General features: G+C 47.5%; 1 protein-coding gene and 1 long non-coding RNA gene across 3 annotated transcripts in view; one reads left to right on the top strand and one right to left on the bottom strand.

Annotated features, from left to right (window-relative positions):
- The window catches only part of LOC125319531 (ras GTPase-activating-like protein IQGAP2), a 343,446-nt gene that overhangs the window by 128,414 nt on the left and 191,033 nt on the right, over positions 1-23,999 (top strand).
- Positions 1,427-23,999, bottom strand: part of LOC125319532 — a 34,714-nt gene continuing 12,141 nt past the window's right edge. Inside the window, exons 1-4 of one of the 2 annotated variants that reach the window (XR_007200789.1) lie at positions 4,836-5,214; positions 3,177-4,733; positions 2,458-2,598; positions 1,427-2,187 (exon numbers count right to left, since the gene is read on the bottom strand). This is a non-coding gene — a long non-coding RNA (uncharacterized LOC125319532). Of the gene's footprint in view, positions 2,188-2,457; positions 2,599-3,176; positions 4,734-4,835; positions 5,215-23,999 lie in introns of those variants that run through there. The other variant, XR_007200788.1, reaches the window with a different exon arrangement.

Below are 23,999 nucleotides of genomic sequence, written 5' to 3'. Positions count from 1 at the left end.
GAATGAACAGAGGAAATCAATTGCAGACATTTTCATTCCCATAAAGGCAGCTTAGGAGCTTAGAGATGCTTACTTATTTATATTTGCTGCCTGTAGCACAGGATGTCAAAGAAAGAAAACCTACACTGAAATCTGTGTCATTCAGTCAGATCAAACACCCAGGAACATTCTCGAAGACTTTTTCTTTTCTATACTCTATGGCTGAACTTCTCTGTAGAAGAGCAATGCTGCTGCCTGTGTCCTTGCAAAGTGCACCAGTAGGGTTGAGTTGCTGAGCACGGGCACAGTTCCCTGCAGTGCTTCCCGTTCCTGGTAGCTGTACATCCCATTGTCTCCTCTGCAGAAGACACAGCCCATGAAAACAAGACAAAGTTCTTACTTACTTTTCTTTTCCCACAAGACTTGTTTGTCCCAATGTTTTCTGAGAGGACTGCATTTTCCTCTCCTCAGCTTTCTTCTTTCTCACTCCACAAACTAAGAGAGCTGAAAGAGTTTCAGGCGTGGGAGTGCCTCATCTCTCTTTCCCTCTAAAGGCTCTGCCTCACGGAGCCCTGGTGACCTGCCAGTGCTTTGGCACGGGAGGCATTCATTCCCTAAACATGAGGGCGGTGGACTTCAGCTGCAAAGCCTCTCTTTGGAACAGCATTGCTCTTACCCTGCAGGCTCCATGGGCACGGGGTTTGTGTGAGCAGGGCGATCACAGCCTGTGTCCTGGAAACAGATCCAGCAAAATGAGCAGATCCTGCTGTCTCCTGGTACTGCTGATCCCAGCAGCAACTGCCCTGGGAGTTCCTTCAGGGAACTTCACTCCAAGGGCTTCCATCATTTCAGCGCTTGTGAGAACTTGCTGCTTCCCAGTTCTCCAGCACCCTTCTGGATTTTGGAGCATTTCAGCCCTTGGGTCAATGGCCCTTCCCTCATCCCTGCCCTGCAGCAGTTACAGTCACTGTTCCCTCGCCCTTGCTCCAGACCCTTTGCCAAAGTGCTGCCAAAGGCAGCGCAGCTGGCTCAGGATCCCTGGTTGCTGCTGCTCTCCAGGATGACCTTCAGAGGGGCACTTGGAGCGCTCCCTAAAGAGCTCCAGGTGGGAGGGGGGTGGATTTCTCCTCCCCGGGTGGCTCCTGGCTGCAGTTCTACGCTCAGGGGAGTCCCGTTTTCTCAGCAGGCCTCTGCAGCGAGTCTGTAGCCAACGTGTGGCTCTGCTGCCATCCCAAATGTGCCGTTCCCTTGCCCAGCCTGGCTGCAGCTGGGGGATCTGCTGGGCACAGCTGGAGATTTTCATGGCCAAAATCCTCCAGCAGCATCCCGTTTACACCTGCTCCTTGCTTTGGAGAGCACAAATCTACCCTTTCAGTTGAAACTTTGAATTTATTGCAGATTGTTACACTTGCACTGCTAATGTACACATACACAAAAAGCAACTTCGGTTTAAAAATGACATTTATTTTAAATTGATACACCCACGCTGCCAATCTATCAACATACAAGTATCAGTTGAAGTTTAGAAAACTAATTTATTGTTACAATCGTGCTATGTAAATATATACAGAGATCAACTTCAGTTAAAAACGTTAATTTCTTGCAAACCTCTACAACCACTCACTATACACAAATATGAAGTTTAACAATGTAATTTATTACATATTACTATAACTGTACAGCCCATATACGAATACGGAACTATTGATATCCCTCCCTAAAGAATCCCAGATCCAGAATAAATAAAATTATGGAACTATACAACTCCATATATATATAAAAATACAAGTAAACACAGATATAACCATAACAATATACAGATTTAATTATGTATTACATATATCATGACATCTAACATGAAAAATACATTCCATACATAACAAACCTATCTATAAACATACAACTATCAATGGACCAATAAAAAATCCATACAGGCCGAGCAACAGAACTATACAGCTGCACAACTGAACAAGTATGAAAATATGACTACAGATGTAATATAACAACATACATACATATACACCTATACAAATATCAGGTTACATATGTAAATATCCATATACTTCTAGCTCTCCTAGTCCAACTGTAAACATCTAGAACTAGAACTAGATCGGGAGGGATTGCAGGCGCCGATGTTCCCAGGCTCTCCCTCGGTCTCTTCCTCCCGTGCAGAGCAGCTCTCCTGGACAGCGACAGCAGATGGGACACCTGGGAAGCAAAGGGAACACTGAGTCAGGATCGGGACGTTTCCCTTGGCCAGGCTGTGGCGAGCGCAGCCCCGGCGGGACCGTCCCGCAGCCCCGGCAGCGCGGCACAGCCGGCACCGCTGCCGGGCCCTGCCGGCACAGCTGCCTTGCCCAAGGACAGCCCCTGTGCCGGCCGGGGCAGCCGCGCTGAGCGGCCCCAGCACGGGCAGGGCCCGCTCCTGCCCAGCCGGCCAGTGCCCGCGGCCAAAGCCCACGCCAGCCTCACGCCCACCCTGCCTCACCGGCCCTGGGGCCTCAGCCAGGGTCTCGGGCGGCAGCAGCAGGTCTCCGTTCACTGCTCTTGCTGGCGGCCTTCAGCTTCTCCTTGCTGGCTCCCGTCACTCTCCGGCTCTTCTCAAGGTCTTCAGGGCAGCTGTGGCAAAAGTGGAGGCTCTGGAATTGGTTCCACAGCCTGGCAGAGCCACAGGCCCAGATCCCTCTGTGCTCCCTGCTGGCCCCCTCCATCCCCTCAGCCCTGCCATCCCCTCAGCAAACCCCCAGACCCCTCCCAGTTCCTGCAGACTCTCAAATTCCTCTCATCCCCCCTCATTCCCTTCAAACCCATCCCATCCCCTTAGGCCTGCCACCCCCCTCAGCCTGTGCCACTTCCCTTGTGGAACTTCTACCCCTCAGTCCCACCATTCATTCCCCACTTTTCCCAATTCCCTCAGCCCTACTGTTCCCCTCAGCTCCCTCACGGCCCTCAGTTCCTGCCACTCCGCTCAGTCCTCCCAGTTCCCTCAGTCCTAACACCCCCCTTAGCCTGTGCCACTTCCCTGTCCCCTCAGTCCCCACCATCCCCACCCAGCAGCTCCTCCACACCTCTCTGCTCCACCATTCCCTTCAATCCCCACCATTCCCCTCTGCTCCCCCACCATCCCCTCAGCCCCACCAGCACCTCAATGTCACCATCCCTTCAGTGTCACCTCTCCCCAGCCCCCTCTGGCTCACCGTCCTCCAGCAGCTCCTCAGGGCACAGTGCCTGCGGCCACCGGCAGCTCCCACCGCTCCAGGGACACCGGGGCTGCAGCTGCTGCTCCGCCCGGCCCGGCCGCCAGCTCGGAGCCAGCACAGGAAGAGGGGACAGAGGGGGCACAGGGGCAAAAGCAAGAGGTGAGAGAGGAAGCAGAGAAAGAGCTTAAAAAGCAGCCTATATTTATTCAAATATCAACCTATCTATCTAAAGCTCCATATCCCTATAGCTATATAAATATAACTATGCCCATTTATAACTATATACATATATAAATATAACTGCACATCTATAAATGCAACTACATATATAAAAAAATAACTATATACATCTACAACTACACATATATATTTAACTACTCAGACCTGTAACTACAACTATATAGACATTTAAATACAGCTACATAAATCTATAAATATAACTACATAGATACACAAATGTAACTACACATCTAAAAATGCAACTAGAGACAGAGGGATTGCACCTGCCTGATGGTCACAGGCTCTCCCTCTGTCTCTTCCTCCCATGCAGGAGAGCCCTCCTGGAAATGTCAATCAGATGGAATCTGGGAAGCAAAGGGAACACTGAGTCAATATTGGCCCTTGTGGTTTCCACTGGGCAGCAATGGTCCTTCTATCAGGGACTGTAAAAGATGGCCTGAAAGGGCCATCACTAGAGAATTAACTTCAGAATTTGAAGGCTGCTCTTTAAAGAGCAGGGAGCATTCCAAGTTTTCAAAACCTCCAAAGGTCTCAAGTATCCTGATAAAGTCTCAGCACCCACAGTGCAAATGGCACCCATGAGAGCTTGAAGCACAGACAGTCCCAGCTCCCACACAGAAGCCCAGCCTTGTTCCTCCTCTGTGCTGACAGAGACACCTCAGTCCTCACTGAAATGGCTGAAGCTGACGGGTGCTGTGAGCTATGAACCAGCTCCATTACCTGGGACCTGCCCTCTGCAGTGAGCAACAGCGGCTCCAACTCCACCATCAGCTCTGGCAGGAAGAGCTGGGAGGGAAAGAGCTCCCCACGAGGCCTGCAGGCTGCACCAGCTTGGCTAAGGAATGGATCCAAAGTGCTCCCTCTCTCCTCTTAGGTCCTGCTGATCTGGGGTCATTCAGGCTTTTCCTTTTGTGACTGGATTTTTGATTTTTCAGTGGGTTGGCCTCTGATGTTCAGCTCCTTGTTTTTCTTGTGTCTCAGGATAGATACCAGCAGACTGGTACTACCTTCAGTCAGTGATTTGAGACCAAACGTTTGGACTCCTAGCCTGACTTTTTGCCCTTTCTTTCCCCTGTTCCTTCAAGAGTCTCTCAGCCCGGCCTCCACCCTATGCGGCAAATTCATCCACAGACTTCAGCACAAAACTGGGACACCCGGGTTGGTGACACAATTCCCACAGGTCAGGTTTATTCACTGCTCTCTGGCCACAGCACAGCACTCGGTGTCAGTGCCTCTGGAGAAGCGTGGAGGGCAGGGCTCGGGGAGGCTGTGCCAGGGCAGGATTTGAACGAAAGGCACCAGGGAGCACCAACCCTGCAGACAAGAACTCAACTCTTCTCATCTCCCTTCCTGCCAGAGGCAGGCTCAGAGCAGCCGCCTCAGAGCTCTCTAAAGCAGTGTGGGCTCTCTCCTTACCAGGCTCCTCGGGCTCTGGGGAACTGTTCCCGCAGCTCTCGGTGCCAGCATTGCAATGGACTATAGCTGAGCAAGTGATAAACTGCAGTGTGTCCATCATGCCACTGCCACTTGGTGTCGCTGCTCTAGTAGGACGAGACATACTCGCTCAAATGGGCATGGTTCTTACCACAGATTCAAATTTATAGGAGTGGCCATTGCTTAGACTTTCCCCATCCCTATCCGGTGGAAAACAGAACATCTGGTTCGGGTTGAGCAATGGCCTCTAAAGCGGGAAAATCTTGAACAAGCACATATTCTGATTCAAGAGCAATTTAATCAAGGACATTTGCGACTTTCTACAAGTCCCTGGAATACTCCAATTTTTGTCACCAAAAAGAAATCAGGAAAATACAGACTGTTACATGATTTGCAGGCTGTTAATCAGCAAATGCATGATATAGGGGCCCTCCAACCAGGCCTACCAAACCCTTCCATGCTACCAGCAGGGTGGTCGCTACTGATTGTCGACCTCAAGGACTGTTTCTTCACCATTTCCCTGCATGAAGATGACAAGTAGAGATTTGCTTTCACTCTGCCAGCCATTAACAGAGAAGCACCTGCTCAACGCTTTGAATGGACAGTGCTTCCTCAGGGTATGCGTAACTCACCTACCCTTTGCCAACTTTATGTTGATTCAGCACTGCAACCTATTCGAAAAATGTTTCCGGATACCATCATTTACCATTATATGGATGACATTCTGTTAGCGCAAGAAAATCCGTTCACCGCGCAGCAGAAGGACACGCTGCACAGGACATTGAATGATCGGGGCCTACATATAGCCTCCAAAAAAATTCAAACCTCAGCTCCGTGGACTTATCTAGGTTGGAAAATCACTGACAGTACTATCCAACCACAAAAACTCACCATTCATACAGATATCCGTACCCTGCATGATGCGCAGAAACTTACGGGAGATCTGCAGTGGCTTCGCCCCGTAGCTGGCATTCCTAATGAACTGCTAAATGAGCTTGGTCCACTTTTGAAGGGCACCAACCCTGCACAATCTGTTACGCTGACACTCGAACAGAAGGCTGTGTTACAGACTATTGCAGAGGAGATCACTACAAGCCTTACTACAAGACGTGATCCTGCATTGCCCTTGGACATTACAATCATTTGCAGCCCAATATATCTGCTTGCTGCTATTACCCAGTGCAAATTAATAAAAACAGGGGAGCCACCAAAGGATATCAGGGTCCTAGAATGGATTGCACCACCATTGCAGCCCAGAAGGACAATACAAGAAAAAGTGGCAACTTTAGCAGATCTAATTCAAAAAGCGCACATCAGAATTTTGCAGGTGGATGGAACGGATCCAGGGACGATCTGGATACCTATATCGCCCATGGATCTAGAATGGTTCCTGCTTAACTCACCGGAGCTACAGCGAGCCGTCTTGAGCGGAGGACCTAATTTGGTAGCAAAGCCACTACCAACACCTACACTAGCATGGATGTCTAATCATGGGTGGATTTCTAAACCAAAAAGAGCTCAAAAACTGTTGGACAATGCGCTCACCGTATTCACTGATGCCGGAAGAAGGTCACGGAAAGCAGCAATTACGTGGAAAGATGATAACACCTGGAAGCACCAGATTCTAAAAGCAACACCAGAGGATTCATTACAAACATTAGAACTCTATGCTGTCGCTTGGGCCTTGGCTCAATGGAAGGACACTCGCCTCAATATTGTATCAGACTCTATATGTAGTAGGGGTTGCGAATCGCATTGAAGATGCAACACTGCGTGACATCAAAAATCAGAGATTGGTAGCACTCCTTATAAGCATGCAAATAGCGATTGCTAAACTGTGGGAGTGTGTTTTTGTTTGGTTTAGTCCGGGTCTCCCCTCAGGTTTTGTACTTTTGTATTTACCCAGTTTGTATCCTCCCAGTTCTCTGTCAATTACCCTACTTCCCTCCTTTGTCTTCTCCCTGGCCCTTGCCAATCATGCTGGTACCCCTCCCAGGCTTCTAGAAAGCTCTGGCTGGGGCGTTGTGTGATTGGCTAAGGGAAAAAGATCCCTCCCTTCCTCTCCCATGATTGGTTCCCTTATGCGCCTTTCATCCTGTTCACCACACCCTTCCCTCCTCTGGTTGGTTATTCCTTTGATCCCTCCCTTGTTACCACCCTCCCATAAAACCTCCTGCAAGTGCCTTCTGAGCTCGCTCAGACCTGGGCATTCCTGGGAGATGGGACCTCGTGTCCAAGGGCTCAATAAACTTCCAGATTCCACCCAGATCTGAGTCTGCCTCCTCCCTCCACCGCCTGCCTCCATCACAGCGGTCCTGTGGAAGGACCCACGAGCCAGACTTCTGGTCTCCCGGAGTCCGGAGGCTGGCCCCCGCAGCCGACTGCGTCCAGAGCTGACCGGGCTGAGTGAGATCCGCCCCAAGGGGACGCAGAGGCACTAAACGAACTGAAGCATATGCAGTGCTACATATTAGGAGCCACATGAGCACAGACGGCCTAGGGGAAGGAAATGACCGGGCTGATCAGCTAATGGCAGGAATCATCCAGCCCCCACTGCCGGTTCACCAACAGGCGAGAGAGGCCCATGCCACCTTCCATCAGAATGCTAAAGGACTTGCACGAAGTTACGGCATTTCCATAGCTGAAGCACAAGCAATTGTCAAGGCCTGTCCGGTGTGCAGTTTCCATAATAGTGGAATTGGGATAGGCTGTGGAGTTAATCCCAGAGGACTTAAAGGTAATGAACTTTGGCAGATGGACGTTACGCATGTTCCAGCTTTAGGCCGCCTGAAATATCTCCACATCTCCATTGATACCTATAGTCATTTCGTTTGGGCTACACCACAGCCAGGCGAAAAGGCTAGAGACGTGCGCAGACATTTAACTAGCTGCTTTGCAGTGATGGGAGTCCCGAAAGCCATCAAGACTGACAATGGACCTGCTTATGTTAGCAAGACCGTCCAAATGTTCCTGCAAACATGGAACATCAGTCACACCACGGGAATCCCACACTCCCCTACTGGGTCCACAGTGGATACCCAGCCGCTGGGTCAAACCGACACCACGCAAGCCTGGAGCCTCCAAGATACCACCTTCCAGAGCTGAGCCTGTTTCGGCTACATCTAGTAGCTGATCCAGTGCTCGCGCTTCTTGCGAACATCATGCCTGCCCGATTTAGGCACTTTGAATCCTGGGAGGAAGCAGAAGAGCTTGTGGACACCCTTGAGCAGTATCGTCCCAGGAGACTTCAGTGTCAAATCTGTTACGTTTGCGAGAGACCAGGGCATTTTGTATGGTCCCTGCTTCGGTGTGCAGGCTGTGGTCAAAAGTAGTGGGTACATCAAACACTCCTGTTAGGGGGAGCATGGTGTATTCATTGTGAAGAAGCTTGGCGACGTGACACGTTACAGAGAGCTTTAGAGCGAGAAACTGGTTTACCAATTTTTCAAGGTCTTACTCTTTATGAGTCAGCTGAACAGCAGGCTATTGCTGAGTTTTGCTGACGAATTACCCACGAGGTTTATTGCGTTCACTTACAGCTTGAATCCGCAATAGTGCGTGAAGTTTGCAGAGATGGCCTTAAGATACCACGCCAATGGATGGTGCGTGCTTATAAGTGGGAACGCATGTGTCAGCGCTTTAATGCTTGTAGCATTGCTGACAACCGTGCACGCTACCGATCCACACCACGTTAGCTATATAGACCACTGAAAGAACATGTGGATTACCTGGGCTAACCAAACAGGCCAAGATTCTTTTTGCTTATCCTTAGCAACACCTTCTGATCCCTTCTGTACCTGCCTTATTGGGGTTCCGTTAGCAGAAACTAGTAGCCTCAAAAAATACACCCTTAGCTATTCAGAGCCAGAAACTGCACTCTCAACCTTTTGTAATGCAAGCCATTCCACCCTCACTGATAACTATCTCGATACTCACCTCTCCACTTTCAACATCTGCAATGACCTTAAAATAAAGAAAAACCCTCTAGCTGCCCAAGCACGAGCAATTGCCTTAGGCCTTAATACATCTATGTTTGAGCCACAAGAGCTAGATCTCTTAGGCTCTCAGCCTAGTCCCTATTGTCTTACGTTTAGAGGCAGTCACTTTGACAGCAGTGTCAGCCCCCAAAGGCAAAACAAAGACAGTACATGGCTGAGCCCTACCACCTCATGGTACTTTAACATCACGGTGTACTGCAATGGCTCAGTATGGCCAGTTGATAATCCTCCACAAGAATCCAGGGCTTTTCCCTCAGGAACTTTCCTCATTTGTGGGGACAGAGTATGGCCAGGAGTGCCTTCTAAACCACTGGGAGGACCGTGCTATTTTAGGAAACTAACAATGTTTGCCCCTAGCATTCAGCAGCTACTAAATATTACACACAAGCGATCACAACGGAGCATTCTTCCGTTGGATCCTAATTGCAGAGACTATGTACAACTATGGAAAACTCCTGCTGTCTTTTTTGCTTCTCTTCTAGTCCCAGGAGCTGCATCAGCATGTGCCCTCACTCAGCTTAGAAGGTTGGCATGTTGGACAGGCAAGCAAGCAAATGTCACCTCACACCTGGTAGGTGAGCTTATTGCAGACGTGGATAGCTTGCGCCACGCTTTAGTGCAAAATCGTGCAGCCATTGATTTTTTACTGTTAGCACAAGGTCATAGATGCAAAAATGTAGAAGGAATGTGCCGCTTTAACTTATCAGATCACAGTCAATCCATACACTCTCAGCTCCAGTGGCTCACTGAACATACCAAAAAGCTCACAGTTCAAGACAGTCCTTTCGATGGATGGTTCCAGGGAACTTTTGGGGGACTCAGAGTTTGGGCCGTAAGCCTCATAAAGGAAGGTCTCAGATGGGTCGGTGTCATACATGAACTCCCTAATTAGCTTGGTCTTTGCATGTTAAGTGTTTTGATTAGTTAATTTTGGGTTACACAACTTTAATTGAGTGTTAATGTTCACCCATCAGTCCAGGTACAAATATCAAGTTCTGTTATTAGTGTTCTCACTTGTTCAAAGCAGTTTATCTGCACCAGTTCCAGTTAAAATCCCCTAGTTAAAAGTGTCCCAGTTAAAATTCCCCTTCCAACTTTAAAAAGAGTTGTTTTTCTCATGTTCTCTGTATACTTTTGCAAATGTTTTAAGATGTGTTGGATGTATTTTAATATTTATTTTAAGGGTTTCTACTTTGCTCAGAACCAGCTCCAAACCCCAGTTCCTAACAGCCAACAGCCAGTTTTAGACCTTTAGCCGTTGGTCTGTAAGTAAGCTCCATGGCAACCTGAATCTTAATGAGGACATGTTACTACTCTTACTCCAGCTGCTACTACCCCCCTGACAACGACGAGCTATTGGTAGACAGAGATAATCTGTCAAAAGGAAAGCACCAATCACTTAGGACCAAAGGGGTGTGCCATGGGCGGTCTGTGGGCGGACTGGGGCGGAGCAAAGGAACTATAAAATAGTGAGTCAGCCTCAGAGCAGGTGCAGACCACTGCAGATTTAGCTGTGGTGGGCGCCAGTGCTGGGCACTTAAGCCTTACTCCTATTTAGGAGCCTTCAATAATTTTTCTCCAACTTTTGGGTTAGCTAAAAGTCAGCCCAGCACTGCAAGTTTTCCACCGGAGGTCCAGTGCTGTAAAAGCCAAAAGATCTCTAATCCCTGCGTTCCCGGGGAATACCTCTAGAGCCACTAGGATCCCAAATTTTGATATTTTCCTGATTTTTATAATTTTTCAATTTTTTTCTGTTTTAATAAATTATTTTAATTTTTCTAAGAGTTGTCTCGTTCCTCACAGTCGGCATTATACTTTTGCTATTGCTTGGAGCTCGCGTTATGTTTTCTTGCTTAGCCAAACGCGTAGAACAGTTAACTCAGAGAGTTTTGCTCGCTCAAACTAATAAAAATGGGGGAATTGTGAAGGATTGGTTACGTGAGAAAGGGCATATAGATTTTTTGCAGCTTACTGATCTGAGGAGCTGGCTACGTGAGAACGGGCACATAGACCCTTGTAGTTAGCTGAGCAAGGTCTCACAGAACACTGCACTACGCATCATGTGTAACAACTGAAGTTACAGAATATCACATGTATCTTGCTCAATAACTGAACCACCATTGAGTCTTATTGCTGAGCTATGGGTTTATTTGCAGAGTTAGCAAGGATAGGTTTTGGCAGCAAAACAATGGACATCTGTGGTTAGAAGGACAGAGAAAAAGGAGAACTGCTGACCACAGAAAGGGGAACTAAAGGAGGGGTTAGAGATCGGCTTAGACGACGTGAACCACTTAGAATGCGCCTTTACGAATATGCATGAGCCTATTATTGATAGTATATAAGAAGCTTTGGTACAATCAATAAATCGAATTCCTGCTGATCGCTCATATTGAGCGTCTGGGTTTTCCCTCTATCGCGACACTATACGAGGAAGAGGAATGGGAAGATGCAATAGACACAGAACTGTGCCAAGGGACAGATGATATTGGGTCATCTCCTGTCCACCACCGGCTCAATTCCTTGGGCCTGCAGGACAACAGGGGCTTCCACCCTGGTCCCAAGGAAGGCCCCAGCTGCCACATGGATGAGGGAACAGTAGCAACTACCACAGCATGAGGATCTGAGGACAAGGAATGTCTCTCAGGTGAAGACCATGAAGGAGAAGGTAGCACAGTCACTGTCACCCCAGCAGCTCAGGAAGAGCCCTCTCAGGTGGGGGAGCAGGCAGCAGCTCGCCCAGATGCAGGCCAGGCCCTCACCTACACCATCCCTTTCTCTACCTTCCTGGACACCCTGGTTGAAGGGAACCAGACGTGGCGCAGGAAGGCTCTGAGCATTCTGTGGAGAGCCTCAACTGCTGCCCAAGGCAAAGGAGAGCAAAAGAGGGAGCAGCCAGCAGGCTGCAAAGAAGCTCTGCCAGAGCCGGCCCAGTCCATCAGGGCTGAGGGCCTGGACAAGGACCACCCTGTGAAACAGGGTCCTGGCCGGCAGCTGGAAGAAGCAGAGCCAGACCTGGAACTGAGCATGAAGGAACCAACAGAAGCAGGAACACCTGCAGGACCTGCCTTCAGATCTCCTTCCCCCACAGTCATCAATGCCCTGGCTCGAGAGAGACGGACGTCCGCCTTCAAGAGTGCCCCAAGGGCTCTGCACATGGTCTTCACTGCAATGCACAAGACAGGGAAGCAGGAACAGCAGCAGCCCACAGGCCGTGCACTGGATCAGTTGGACACAGCCCAGTATTTCAGCAGTGAGGTCCTGAGCAAGGCTGCAGTTGTGACCGAGAGACCCAACAAGCAGATAGAAGAGCAAAGGCACCTGGAACACAGCATGGATGCAACACAGGCAGTAACAGCCGGAGCAGCAGGGGCAGTGAGCCCGGCACATGCGCCGCACAGCCCCACAGCTGATGGCCTGGCTGTCCAGGACACAGCCCAGTACATCAGAGATGAGCTCCTGCACAAAGCTGTAATTGTGATCCAGGGATCTGAGGAGCTCACGGAGCAAGAGGGGCCTGGAACAAGGCACTGCTAAGGGGATGAGGGTAACAGCCCCAGCAGAAGGGACAGAGAGGCCAGGACATACTGAGCAGAGTCGCACAGATGATGCTCCGGTATTCCTGGATGCAAATGACTATATCCGGACAGAGATTGTTAAAAAGGCCGTGCTTATGGTCCAGAAACCCTTCGAATACCCAGACAAACCAGAACTAAGCTCAGAGGAATCAACAGAAGTAGAAGAACCTGCAGGACGCACCCAAAGCCTTCCTGCACCTACACTCATCAACACGGTTCAACAGAGATGGTGGAGCCTTGTCTGGAAAGCACTGAGGGCTCTGCACTTAGGCTCCACCACCACCTCCGGCACAGGAGAGAGGAAGAAAAAGAAGAAGATGACAAAGCACCTGACAGCTGATGCCACACATGTGCTGGACACAGTTGAGTGTATCAGGAGAGATGGCCAGGACAAGGCTACACTTGAGCTGCAAGCATCCAGCCAGCAGATGGTGGAAGAGCAGGACATGGAAAACAGTAGGGCTGTGTCATCAGCAGTAACACCCACTGCAGCAGGGGCAGAGAGGCAAGCACGTGAGACCCACAGTCCCACAGCTCATGTTCCTTCTTTCCTGAATGCAGCTGACTACATCTGGACAGAAGCTGTTAAAAAGGCTATTCTTGTGGTCCAGAGACCCTTTGAAGTGCTAGAGGAACTGTGGGAGCCGGAACAAAGTGTACACAAAGAGCCGAGACCAAAAGCCAGAGGAGAACAGAGAGCCCGGCACATGTCCTGCACAGCCCCAGAGCTGATGGCCCAGTTCTCCTGGGTACAGCCCAGTACATCCCAGCCCCAGCAGAAGGGACAGAGGGCCCAGGACATACCGAGCAGAGTCGCACACAGATGATGCTCCGGTATTCCTGGATGCAAATGACTATATCCGGACAGAGGTTGTTAAAAAGGCCGTGCTTATGGTCCAGAAACCCTTTGAATACCCAGAGGAGCCACAGGATGAGGAACTGAGCCCAGAGGAATCAACAGGAGCAGAAAGACCTGCAGGACGTGCTCAAAGCCTTCCTGCGCCTACAGTCATCAAGACCCTGGCTCAACGGAGGTGGCAGAGCCTTGTCTGGAAAGGACTGAGGGCTCCACCCTTGACCTCCACCGCTACATCCAGCACAGGAGAGATGAAGAAGAAGAAGACGAAACACCTGACAGCTGATGCCACGGATGTGCTGGATGCAGCAGGGGCAGAGAGGCAAGCACGTGAGACCAGCAGTCCCAGAACTGATGCTCTGGTCTTCCCAAATGCAGCTCAGTACATCAGGATCAAGGCTCTTAAAAATGCCATTCCTGTGATCCAGAGACGTTTCAAGGAGCTAGAAGAATTGTGGCTGCAGGAACAAAGTATAGATGAAGAGATGGGAGCAGAAGCTGGAGCTGCAGAGCCAGAGAGCATGGCACATGTCCTGCAGAGCCCTAGAGCTGATGGCCCGGTTCTCCTGGACACAGCCCAGGACATCCCAGCCTCAGCAGAAGAGACAGATAGCCCAGGACATACCGTGCACAGTCACCCAGATGATGCTCTGGTATTCCTGGATGCAAATGACTACCTCCACACTGAGGTAGTTAAGAAGGCTGTACTTGTGGTCCAGAGACCCTTGGAAGAGCCAGAAGAGCAGCAGAAGCAGGAAGGGAAGCATGGATGGGGCAAGGGCAGCCAGAGGCAAAGCAGCAGAGACAGAGAGCCTGGCCCATGCCCTGCACAGCCCCACAGTCCGTGACACAACTGTGCTGGACACAGCAGAGTACCTCAGGAGTGGGGTGCCCCTCCCTTCTGTATCTCCTTCTCTTGAAGGGCTGTAACGGTTAATGGCCAATATATACATTCACCTATATATATACACATATATATGTCTATATTCATATATACCCACCTATGTACAGATACATACATATATACCCATATAGATATACACCTATATAGCACTCCTAGGAGTTAGTAACTCTCAGCACATAGATTATTTAAGGATCATTCGTGACTATGGTACTGGTATGTGAAGTTTATCTACACTCTCTGCAAATTTCTCTAGTGCGCAAACAGCACCCTCATGTAGCTAAAGCTGACTTCTTCACCCCCACTCAACTTCAGAAATGTCCTGCATAGCAGAAACAGAGTTGAAAAAATACAGGAATTTGTTCAATAAATACATGTTTTCCGAATGTTCTGAAGTCTGCAGGAACTTTTTTCACCGCAATGTACAGGAATCTGGGTGTTTGCTTAGATGGAACAGACAAGAGTGTTTGTACAGTGACTGTAAATTTCCTTCATGAGGAAGCCTCGGTACTGTTCCGTTTGCTTTTCTGAACGGAGCCATCTCAGTGTTCAATGCAATTTATATCCACAGCAAGGCAAGGGATTTTTCTGGTACATTTGTAGGGCCAGGATAACAAACCAAGAGACTACCACCTAGCTGTGGAGGTTGAGGTCTCTTTTTTGTGGGGACCCAAACTCTTGGGTATTCTGATGCAACTTTCTCTGAGGAAGTTGTGGAGGTTGGTTAAACTGATTTGGGGTTGATTTGGGGGTTAAAGAGCCAGATTTGGCAGGTTCAAGTCCTGAAACCAATTCTGCAGCTCCTGTCTTGTGGGGAACACCACTCTCCTCCCCCGCCCCCCCCCCCCCCCCCAAAAAATCTGTGGTTTGTTGTGGAGAACTGGAATTGGCAGATTCTAATCCTGAGGCCAATTCTGTAGCTGCTGCTGTATGGGGATGGTGTTGTCCCTATGCAGGCTTAACTTTAGGGGAAAATGCCTGTCCCAGGTGGTCAGTGCAAAGAAGATGTTTTGTTGTCCTTCCTTGGTTACTTTGTTAGTCGTCTCTCTCCCCCTGGGGTAGACTTGGTACAAAAAAATTGGGATACAGAGCAATTGGTTCCTAAAAAGATGATTGATTACCAAAAAAGTGATTGGTTATCAAAAAAGGCTTTAGGCAGTGGCATTGCTTGCTGCCAAACTCGATAATCACTGGAACAAATAGAGCAAACTGATAAGGCAAACTGCCTGGCAGTGGCAGCACAGCTGCGAGCAGAGGAGGCGACGCACGGAGAACTGAGCAGTGCGGCCCAGCCCGGCCTGTGCGGCCCCGAATGAGACCCCAGGAAGAGTGCACAGGCACGAGCAGCCCCGACAATTCCAACACGGGAGCGACCGAAAGCGAAAGAGAAAGCAAAACCGCACAGCAAGACAGAAAACAGCAGCCACTCAGAAAAAGGGAAATATCACCATAGCTAAGGTTTTAGGAATAGTAAAATGGTATAATGTTAAGCAAAATTATGGTTTTATAACAAGGTGTGACAACCAGCAAGACATATTCGTGCATAGAACTGCTATTAAAAAGAATAACCCTGAAAAATGCATCCCAAGCTTGGGAGATGGAGAGGTGGTGGAATTCAAAATTATACGAGGTAGAAAAGGGTGACAAGCATCAGAGGTCACTGGGCCTGATGGTGTTTCTGTAAAAGGCAGTATATATGCTAAAAATCGTAGTCATGTTAGACAATATCTCCATTGTAAGCCCCCCCTACAGTCTCCCTTTCCTAATCCCACCTTTCCCTTTTACCCTATGTCCTATTACCCCCAGTGTGTTCCCATTCCATTTTTCCATCCATGGTTTCCCTCACAAAACCATGCTTTTGCCAATTGTTTCCCCAAAAATCCCTTTCCAATGCTGAGTGGGGGATGAAAAAGGGGAAGGAAGAAATTAAACCCTCTCCTGCCTCAGTTTCCCCACAAAGCATGCCTGGAGAGTCCTGTATCCCTTCTGTCAGCCCTAAGATGTTCCACAGAATCTGTTTGGACATTTAAAGACTCAGGATGGTGGCTTGTTTAATTTAAAACTGTTCTTGTTATGTTTATCCAGTTTTCAACGTTAAGTTTTAAATCTCTTCTGTTAAAAATAAACGGGTGAAATGTTGGGGTCCCTCCCCCCTGCCATGTAGCCCTGGGAGAGGGGCCCTGAGGGCACAGACACGGGGTTTCCCTGCCCCTGCTCAGCCTCGTTCCCACTGGTTGGTTTGTGTTCCCCTGCGTGGGCAAGGACCCTCGGGTCCCGTGACTGGAACAGTTCCTGGGCAGAGCTCCGGCCATGCTGCTGGAGAAATAAACATCTCTGAAACATCTAGCAAGGATCTGTCCATATATATTTCTTTCCCACGGGCCTCCTTATTTGATACATCGTGTTATAGTATCTCCACTGTTGCTGGTACCATGGAGTGCTTGGGTTTAATAGTTTCACCTACTATTCTCGGGTCCTGCACCGTAACTGTCAGGATAGGAGTGTTATAGGGGACATACACAGTTCCAAAAGACCCACCTTTAGCTCAGCAACAGGCTGCAACTCCTTCCTGCCTGCCTGCCTGCCTTCCTGCCTTTCTGCCTCCCTGGCTTCCTGCCTTTCTGCCTCCCTCCCTTCCTCCTGTCCCTTGAAAGAGGGTATTGCTGTTTGGACACCAGCTATCCAGGTCACCTCAGAGCAATGTGGAGAGGCTCCATATCCAGTTTTCCATACTTCCCTGGGACTGCCCACACCTCTGGGTTCACTCCAGCATTCACAACAGTGTTAGCCTCCCCATTACTCCCCACAACACCAACTCCAGCTGTCAAATCCCCTCCCAGCAAACCACAATCACAACTAGGAGTAATCAGAAACTCGTGCTTTTCAAACCCATCTCACACATTCAGCAAACTCTCCTGGGTGTCCCCATATACACATACACACATTCACCATTCATCTTTCCCACTTATGAAAAGAATATTTGACCAATTCTTCCCCCTGTGGCATAGACAGAGAAGTTTCCGGGCCTACCAGGAAACACACTTCTCAGCTAAGCCCTGGTACGATAGCAGATTCCTTCCCAACTGTTCTTTGGGTCAGCTCTCCCCTGCCGAGGAGGGAATGCCTCTGCCACATCCTTGTGGCTGTCAGGAAAATTCATCCACAAACACCAGAGGTTTATGTCCAAAAAGGAGACAGGAGTCCTGTAATTTTATTCAAATAAAGGGAGAGGCCATGGAGCATTCCCCTGGGGTCTCTCAGATTGTTAGAGGACGCAGCCTCCATTTATCCTAATTTCCCAGCCACATTTCCCTCTCTCTTTCCCCATTGGCTGAGGTACTTCAGAGGTACAGACTTCCTGAATCACCTAATACAGACGCCCTTCTAATGTATACCCCCCCTTTTCTTTTCCTTGTGTCAATCAGTGGAATTCCTATGGAATTTACGGTTCTTCCCACTGCTTCTTTCATCTCTCAGTACCTGGTCTTATCTAGCAGACCCACAGTTTGTTTGTAAAGACAAATTTCTCTCATCCCTTTCAATCCCTCCTCTTAATTTTCAATAATTGTCTTTACAAACTTCAGCTATCATTGACTTAAATTTCTGTTCTTGGATCTTTTTTGGTTTTGCAGTTATTTGCAGTGAGATCATTTTCTGTCCTTTCTTAGCCATTTCTGGATCTGTAGGCATGGCTACTACCTGCATCCCCTTGATCACATGCTCAGTAAGTTGCACTAAGCAAGGGATCATGCATGGTAAAAAGATTAGGGTTGCTACAGCACATGAGAGGAAAAAAAGCATTTGTTTAACCCATAGTCCACCAGGTAACCACAAAACACGTCCCATTCCCATCCTTTCCACGTTTGGACTGGTACACAAGTTAACTTTCTTACTCCCTTTGTTATTTGCTTCACTACTTTTCCATTGTCATCTATTTGGAAACAGCAGTTTGAGTAATTTAATTTTCTGTACACTCTTCATTTTTTCTGCTAACAGATAATCTAATACCATCCAATGTTGAAATACCGCATTTTTCATCTGAGTGGATTGGTCAGCAGGAAGGTCGAGAGCTGTAGTTGTTGGGTGGTTATTATTTCAAAGACATCTTGTAACCTAATTATCAGATGTAAATAATAAATAGGTTCTCTGGCACCTGATATGAATTCATTCCACAGTTCCAAGTGGATTCATTAGGGGTCCATAGTGTTGTATGTTTCACTCAGGTGGCCATTCATCTTTTCCCCATTTTTGGGTACTCCCTCCAGCCAGGGATGCATCAACTGATTGTTTTTCTCTAATTAGATCATCATATACTTTGATTCCTAACTGATTTTCCTGAACTTGTGGTAGCAAAAAGAACAACGGTCTGATATACCCTACACAACATATCCCTGACCAGTTTGCAGGTAACCTGCGATGCCATTCATGGCCAGTCTTCACATCTTCCTGGCCTTCCGCAGACCCAACAATTGCTAAGGCTAAAGGTTTTTGCTACTTCTTCTCCTAGGACTAAGAAAACTATTTTCCCACCTCTGGCCCAAACGTAACTGACAATATATAGGTAAGATTATTAAGAGAAACATTCTAATGGTGTAATCTAGTATTTTAATCTAATTCTCACGTTGTCTTCTGCACCACCTGGGGTGAGTGAGGGCACAGAGACAGCTTAACATAAAGAAAGCAGTGATGGTGAGGATTAGCCTGCCAATGACTGGAGATCCGAGAGGATGCCCATACAGACTATTCTAGCAGACAGTCTGTGGGTAGGCACACGGGGCTTCCCCAATGTCAACGCACTGGCTGCTGCTCCAGTCCACTCCTGTGGAGTGTCAGTTGTGGCCTTCTGTCCTTCTCCTCCAGCTGAAATGTCCAAATCTCCGGGGTATCAGAGACCTTGACCCGAGTGCAATGGGTCCACCTGCGTTCAGCTGTCTTGGCGGCTTTTTCTGTGGTCAGTAACACTTGGAAAGGTCCACGTTACTTAGCCACCAGTGGTACTTCTTTCTACTCCTTAACCAGGACCCAATCTCCTGCTTGGATGTTATGAACAGCAAAGTCCAAAGGCAGGGTCTGTGCTAGCTGAGCTTCCTGTCAATGAGATTTCACAAGAGACAGTATCCTGGCCACATATTGTTTTAAATATAAATCACTTATTCCCACCCCCCCTTCGCTTCAGGGGGAGTCTGTGTAAACCTGGCTTCTGTGGGCTGTGGTCTCCCCCACCCCAAACTTAGCCATGGAAGAGTCTCTGCTGCTTTTGGCTCTCTTGTGGATGCATTCCTCTCCTTCGGCCTCGTGTGTTTTTTCCAAGGCCTGAGATGATTAAAGAATGGATTTCCCTTTATCTTAGTGATTTAACTTACAGCCCAAAGTCAGGTATCTCCAGAGAGGCTTCTTTGGCTGTAGCTTCTTTATACAGTTCTTGTTGTAATGGGCAAAACTCTATCAGTGTTTGAGGCATGAACTCTTTCAGTCTCTGACATCCACCCCGTGACTCAAACATTGTCTCTTTCCTAGCGATCTTCTTCAGTTTATGGGTTGTCCACTGTGCAAACCATGTTTTTACTAGAAAATGGACGTATTGTGAACCAGCCAAAAGATAAAAACCCAGAGCACGTAAGACAGAAGGACTTGAGCATGTACACAAAGGAAGAGTCCATGGGGAGGTTGTGTGAAAGGAACAAGCAGCATTGGGGAGGATGCGAACGAGGAACAAGCAGTGTAGCATAATCCTGAGAAAAAGGAAGAAAAGGATAAGAAAATGCAAGCTGAAGGACAGTTGTGACATACACAACGGATGATGTGACACACATACAAAAACCAATCATAAAGCATAAAGTAGCGTGTGAAAATAGGCCTTAACCAGTAATAAATACGCATGATTGCATGTAGGGAAAGCAAAAACTGTGTATTAAGGAGAGTAGTTCATCAATAAAATGGCTTCTGCTTGATTCACATTGAATTGTGTAGAGTCCATTGTTTCTCTCCGCTGTCCACAGGGGTGATGAAGAAAGATTATAGGAGAAAAGATAGAAACAGCAGAAGCAATGACATAAGTAATCATACAGTGTTCAGTATTACCGCAGGCCTGGTTCCTACGGTATATCACCGTGTCCCGCAGCTATAGGGAGGAGGAGGAGGAGAAGATCCAGCAGGCAGGAATTGTGCAGCAAGATTGATTTATTTAATTATTTTACACACTCTTTTATAGACTTTTTTCTTCATAGTCTAATTGGACAAAGGACCAACCACCCCTTGGGGGCGATTGGCCAAAATCCTAAAACATCCATTATCAAAATATTTTCTACTATACCATAAACAAGACTTTCCAAGGTTGCAGGTGGCTTGGTTGTTTACATTCCCTGCTACCTCTTCTGTGAGAGGAAAAAATCTCTCACGGACTTAGAAAAATAACAAGAAGATCCTCACTAACAGCATTTTTGTACCTACAGTTCAGTAGTTCAAAATATGAATTCAGTTGTAATTATTAACCCCAGTTCTTATTAGTCAGTGCCCCCACCCCATGAATCCCAGGAATCAGTGTTTTTTAATGCGTAGTGGGTGTGAGGGATATCACAATATTGTATCTCTTAGATGTTCGTTCAATATGTTTTGAAATTAATTACAGAATTGTACAGCGGGTCTTCATTTTTAAATTCCACAGAAGTGTATCCTCGACAGGTCCATGTATTAACATGTCTCAATCAGCTGAGTTTCAAGAGGATTTCTAGCTCTTGTAGGATAATTTATTAACTTTGCATCCTGGAATAAATGTGAATGGATTTGTCGAGGATGTGTGTTTTCTGCTTAACTGCATTCACATATAGTTAGAAGAATTTCATTGGTAATATTCCTACTCTGCTGGATAATTCTATGCAGTATGAAAGATTAGTTTTTATGATCCAAAATTTAACACACAAAACATTTTCCCACAAAATGTTCTCATGCAAACATATCCTTACATCAGGACTATGCTTTTCAGGAGACAGGTTACAGCACTCTTGTAATTTAATCTTGACACAAAATAGAAACTGTGGCTTTATTATTGGTGCGATTAGAAATGAAATTAATTCCCTTTTAAACTTAGTTGTATCATCTCAAGTAGCTTTTTTCTTTTGAAATTCAGTGAGCAAATTGCTCTCATCACATTCTGCACCTGCAAGGGAGAAGCATGTGCATTGCAGAATGCGCTGTAGTCACTACACTGATTGGCATAAATAGGAGAAGTGAGGCAAAGTTAAAATACTCTTTTAGGACATAGGGCAGGAAATTCAACAGCCCATTAGTTTGAGACCTGGTAGAAGGCTTTTTTGTATTTTATTCATGTCCTATTTGCAGTCCATGGCTACCCCTCCAGATTTATGAAGGGGGATTCAGTCATTTCTCATGTAACTTTTGCTTGTGTTTTTTAAGACTCTTTAACTCACTAATCAGTAAATCCGAAAAATTTAGCCAAATGATAATAATTTTGAAGCCTTCTGAGGCAGAACTGGGAAGGTTAGTACATATTTGTATGATTTCAAATATGTGTAAGTTCTTATACCAGCTCTCAGGATAAAATTGGTTGAGACAAATTATACATCCATAAGACCTTAGCTACAACATTTTTTCAGTAAAAAGGCCAAACAAGTCAGACAAAAATCAGACTTAAGAATATGCAGAATACTTTGACTAATATTTGATTTCCTAGCAAGGTACTTGCAATGAAAACACAAATTACAAACATTAACAAACTGAAAATGCAAGCAAGTGTAATGACACTTTAAGTTTCACTGGTGTTCATGCAGTTCCATCTCATGTCTTGGTAGGTTCCTATAACAAGAAAGTGAATTTGCTGCTTGCAGTTTTTCTGCTCCCAAACTCTCTTCCTTATCTTCAACGCAGGGATGTTTGACATTGCTAGGAAAAAAAAAAAAGACAAGAAACAAACTTCCCTGGCAGAACCTTTCAGAGTGAAACAAGTTGCTAATTGCATTAATCCATTTAGGTGAAGTTTGAGCCCCTGAGTGATGACCCCCCCGTGCCCTGCTACAGCACGTGTCTCTGCTCCACCGCCGCCACCACCGCCAGCTGCCGTCCGCGCGCCGCCCTCTCAGTCGGGCTTGCTCCACCACACGCTGTGCGGGGCCGGGCGGGCACCGCCGGGTCACGCCACTCCTCCCACACCTTGCTCTACTGCCGACACTGCAGCTTGCGTGGCTCTGCCCGCGGGCTGGAATTGTCTCGCTGCTGCTTGGAGAGGACTCGGTGCACGTGGCCTGGGTCACACTGTCCCTGAGCCAGGCTTCCCCTGGCCAAGACACAGCTGACATTGTTCAACAGTCTCGGTAATTAAATAATATTCACGAAAATATTCTTCCATCAGCATATATTTTGACTCAAAAATTAACTGTGTCCAAATGGTGTTCCAAAAGTCTTTGGTAAGAATTAAATCCCAAGAAACGTAGAAAAAGTTCTTAAACAACCATGCCAGGAAGTGTTTCAGTCCCTTTTGAGCTTGAATCAAGCTAAAATTTACAAATCGTTGTTCAAGAATCTTTTCAAGTTTAAGATAAATGTCCATATGTGGCTCTGAGAGACAAGAGTCTTTCCACCGTTCCTCCATAGTTTAGATATGGAATAGCAAAACAAAAACAAGAAGAGGAATCCAAAGTTTCTTTACTCACACATCAGTCGCTTAGGGATAGTTCTGCTCGCAATTCTCCACCATTTGTTACAGTGGGGATACTGTAACACGACGTATCAAACAAGGAGGCCCGTGGGAAAGAAATATATATGGACCGATTCTTGCTAGATGTTTCAGAGATGTTTATTTCTCCAGCCGCGTGGCCGGGGCTCTGCCGAGGAACTGTTCCAGTCACGGGACCCGGGGGTCCTTGCCCGCGCCGGGGAACACAAAACAACCCATGGGGAACGAGGCTGAGCAGGGGCAGGGAAATCCTGTGCCTCCCCTCCAGGGCCCCTCGCCCAGGGCTACATGGCAGGGGGAGGGACCCCAACACCAGACCCTCATACCATTGTCTTGGGGTGATTTTATGATAATACTGTATTCCCCTACCATCTGCTTATTGCCCAGAAATGGGTCCCGCAGCTTTAAGCTGGGTCCAGGAGAGGGGGGAGAGAAGCTGGACAAATTCTTCAGCGCGGTTTGTATTCAAGTACTCACACACTCCCCCCTGTTCTCACCACTGCAGAGCCGAGAGAGCACCTTCCTGTTTTTAGCCAGCCTCTTAGCTGAGCCAAGAAATTTTCCTACAGCGGCATACCAAAATCCTCCAGAACTACTTCTTCTTCTGGAACTGTTCGGCTTAGCTGTGATCCGAGAACCAGATGATCAGACCCTGTGGACCAGCAGGCAGGCTGCGGGGATGCCACATCCTGGCCTCGGACCTCAGGAGGGGCCGAGCCAGCTACAGAAAAGAACTCTGAATCCACCAGCTTTTTCCACATCGAGAAAGTTTATTATCTGACATTACTCATTTGTTTCCTGTGCCTTGCCGGCACTCTGCTTGTTAAATAAATAGGTTTTTTCACTTTTATCCAAGAAATTCCTTTCATATTGGTGGGGGAGGGAGTGCTGAAACCTGACTTCTGGGGAGGAGACATTCCTTCCAGAGCGTTTCCCCCTACATGTGTCTCAAACTGAGACAAAATCTGGCCCCTATATGAGGCTTGAGAAAGTGAAAAAACCAGTTAATAATTACATTCTGGTTTTAAGCACTTTGTATTGGAGTACAGTGGTCAGTAGCCACCATGCTGTTTGATGTAATAATCTCTCTCTGGTCCCTAGGCATGTTTGTCTATCCACAGACAGAG

Source organism: Corvus hawaiiensis, chromosome Z (assembly GCF_020740725.1).
Source record: "Corvus hawaiiensis isolate bCorHaw1 chromosome Z, bCorHaw1.pri.cur, whole genome shotgun sequence".
NCBI lineage: Eukaryota > Metazoa > Chordata > Aves > Passeriformes > Corvidae > Corvus > Corvus hawaiiensis.
This window is presented reverse-complemented; position numbering and strand designations above follow the sequence as displayed.